This window comes from Leptonychotes weddellii, chromosome 16, assembly GCF_054177405.1.
Source record: "Leptonychotes weddellii isolate Sample4059 chromosome 16, ASM5417740v2, whole genome shotgun sequence".
Lineage (NCBI taxonomy): Eukaryota > Metazoa > Chordata > Mammalia > Carnivora > Phocidae > Leptonychotes > Leptonychotes weddellii.
In genome coordinates this window covers 39,006,873-39,010,979 of record NC_138384.1, presented here as the reverse complement: position 1 = coordinate 39,010,979, position 4,107 = coordinate 39,006,873, and positions in this window count along the sequence as shown.

Genomic DNA, 4,107 nt, shown 5'->3' with positions numbered 1-4,107 from the left:
AAGCAGCCAAAACACAACAGCAGAGCATACTCAGCACACACCAGAGACCTCCCTGAAGCACCAGGCCCTAGGCACTACATGACCTCTTTCAGAAAGTCATTACTTTCAGGAGAAGGAGATATAACTGGCTTTCTAACATGGACAAGAAGGCAGAGACCTAGACAAAGCACAAAGATAGAGGAATTTATCCCAAATGAAAGAACAAGATAAGGCCAGGGAAAGGGATGTAAATGAAACAGATATAAATAATATGCCTGATGGAGAATTTAAAGCAACAATCATAAGGATACTACTAGGCATGAGAAATGAATAGAAGACATCAATGAGACCCTTACCACAGAGATAAAGAGTTAAAAGGGAATTGATCACAGATGAAGAGTGCAATAAATGAGATTAGAAACATGCTTGATGTAATGAACAGTGGGCTGAGAAAAGCAGAGGAATGAATTAGTGATATAGAAGACAAAGTAATGGAAAGTAATGAAGCTGAACAAAAGAGAGAAGGAAGAATTATGCAACACAAGAATAGACTTGGGGAACTCAGTGAGTCCATCAAATGTAATCACATTTGTATTATAGCAGTCCCAGAAGAAGAAGAGAGAGAAAAGGGGGCAGAAAAGTTATTTGAAGAAAAAAAGCTGAAAACTTCCCTAATCTGGCGAAGGAAACAGACATCTAGAATCAAGAGGCACAGAGAACTAACATCAAAATCAACAAAAGCAAGCCAACACAAAGACATATTATAATTAAATTTGCAAAATATAGTGATAAAGAAAAAATCCTAAAAGCTGCAAGACAAAAGAAGTCCTTAATTTATAAGGGAAGACCTATAAGACCAGCTGAAGATCTCTCAACAGAAACTTAGTAAGCTGAAGCAAATGGCATGATATATTCAACATGCTGAATGGGAAAAATCTGCAGCCAAGAATACTGTATCCAGTAAGGCTACCACTCGGAATAGGAGGAGTTCTCCAGACAAACAAAAACTAAAAGAGTTCATGACCACTAAATCAGTCCGGCAAAAAGTGTTAACAGGGACTCTTTGAGTGGAAAGGAAAGACCAGAAGTGACAAAACCAAGAAAGGAACAGAGAAAATCTCCAGAAACAATGACAAAACCAGTAATAAAATGGCACTAAATACATATCTATCAATAATTACTATGAATGTAAATGGACTAAAATGCTCCAATCAAAAGACATAGGGTGTCAAGATGGATAAAAAAAATAAGACCTATCTATATGCTGCCTACAAGGGACTCATTTTATTTATTTTTAAAGATTTTATTTATTTAATTGAGAGAGAAACAGAGAGAGCACAAGCAGAGGGAGGACTGTAGGCAGAGGGAGAGAAACAAGCAGACTTCCCAATGCGCAGGGAGCCTAACATGGGGCTTGATCCCAGGACCCCAAGACCATGACCTGAGCCAAAGTCAGATACTTAACCAACTGAGCCACCCAGGTGCCCCCAAGGGGCTCACTTTAGACCTAAAGACACCTGCAGATTGAAAACGAGGGATGGAGAACCATTTATCATGCAAATGGCTGTCCAAAGAAAGCCAGTATAACAATATTTATATCAGATAAACAAGACACTATTTATTTTTTTAAAGATTTTATTTATTTATTGGAGAGAAAGAGCATGAGCAGGGAGAGGGGCAGAAGGAGAGGGAGGAGCAGACTCCCCACTGAGCAGGGAGCCCAATGCAGGGCTTGATCCCAGGACTCAGGGATCATGACCTGAGCCGAAGGTGGATGCTTAACTGACTGAGCCACCCAGGAGCCCCACAAAAAGACTTTGAAACAAAGACTGTGGGGCACCTGGGTGGCTCAGTTGGTTAAGCGGGGTCCTTTGGCTCAGGTCATGATCCTGGAGTCCCCAGATCAAGTCCCTCATCAGGCTCCCTGCTCAGCAGGGAGTCTGCTTCTCCCTCTGACCACCCCCCCATCTCATGCTCTCTCTCTCATTCTCTCTCTCTCAAATAAATAAATAAAATCTTTTTAAAAAATTAAAATAAAACAAAGACTGTAACAAGAGATGAAGAAGGGCACTATATCATTATAAAGGGGACAATTCAACAAGAAGAACTAACAATTACAAATATTTATGCACCAACATGGGAGCCCCCAAATATATAAAATAATTTATAACAAACATAAAGGAACTCATTGATAACAATACAATAATAGTAGGGGACTTTAACACCACACTTACAGCAATGGACAGATCATCTAAGCAGAAAATCAACAAGGAAACAATGGCTTTGAATGACACACTGGACCAGATGGACTTAACAGATATATTCAGAACATTTCATCCTAAAGCAGCAGAATACATATTTTTTCCACCTGCACATGGGACTTCTCCAGAATAGATCAGATACTAGGTCACAAATCAGGCCTCAACAAGTACAAAAAGATTGAGATCATACCATGCATACTTTCTGACCACAATGCTATGAAGCTTGAAGTCAACCACAAGAAAAAAATTGGAAGGACCACAAATACATGGAGGTTAAACAACATGCTACTAAATAATGAACGGGTCAACCAGGAAACCAAAGAAGAAATAAAAAATACATGGAAACAAATTAAAATGAAAACCACAGTCCAAAACCTTTGGGATGCAGGAAAAAATGGTCCTAAGAGGGAAGTATATAGCAATACAGGCCTACCTTAAGAAGCAAGAAAAATATCAAATAAACAACCTAACCTTACACCTAAAGGAGGTAGAAAAAGAACAAACAAGACCCAAAACCAACAGAAGGAAGGAAATAATAAAGATTAGAGAAGAAATAAATGAAATAGAAACCAAAAAAAAAACACAGTAGAACAGATCAATAAAACCAGGAGCTGATTCTTTGAAAAGATCAACAAAATTGATAAACCTTTAGCCAGACTCATCAAAGGGAGGGAGGGAGGGCCAGGGGAAGAGAGAGAGAGAGAGAGAGAAAGAGAACTTAAACAATCAGAAATGAAAGAGGAGAAATAACAATCAATACCACAGAAATATGAAGGATTGTAAGAGAATATTATGAAAAATACATACCAACAAATTGGGCAACCTAGTAGAAATGGATAAATTCTTAGAAACATATAACCTCCAAGAAAGAAAGAAGAAAGAAAGAAAGAAAGAAAGAAAGGAGGGAGGGAGGGAGAGAGGGAGGGAGGAAGGAAGGAAGGAAGGAAGGAAGGAAGGAAGAGAAAGGGAGCGGAACCTCTCAAAACTGAATCAGGAATAAATAGAAAATCTGAATAGACTGATTACCAGCAAAGAAATTGAATCAGTAATCAAAACTCTCCCAACAAAGAGAAGTCTAGGACCAGATGGCTTCACGGGTGAATTATACCAAACATTTAAAGAAGAGTTAAAACCTACTCTTCTCAAACTACTCCAAATAATGGAAGAGGAAGGAAAGCTTACGAATTCATTCTATGAGGCCAGCATTACCCTGATACCAACACCAGATAAAGAAACCACTAAAAAAGAGAACTACAGGCCAATATCCCTGATGAACATAGATGCAAAAGTTCTCAACCAATACTAGCAAAGTTGATCCAACAATACATTAAAAAAATCATTTACTACGATCAAGAGGGATTTATTCCCAGGATGCAAGTGTGGTTCAATATTCACAAACCAATCAACGTGATACATCACATCAATAAGAGAAAGGATAGATACTATATGATCATTTCATTAGATGTAGAAAAAGCATTTGACAAAGTACAACGTCCATTTATGATAAAAAAAAAAAACCTCACAAACTAGGGTTAGAGGGAACATACCTCAACATAATAAAGGCCATATATGAAAAACTCACAGCTAACATCATCCTCAATGGGGAAAAACTGAGTTTTTCCTTTAAGATCAGGATGTCCACTCTTGCTACTTTTATTCAAGATAGTACTGGAAATCCCAGCCACAGCAATCAGACAACAAAAAGAAATAAAAGCATCCAATTGTTTTTTTTTTATTCTTATGTTAATCCCCATACATTACATCATTAGTTTTAGATGTAGTGTTCCATGATTCATTGTTTGTGCATAACACCCAGTGCTCCATGCAGAATGTGCCCTCCTCAATACCCACCACCAGGCGACCCCAT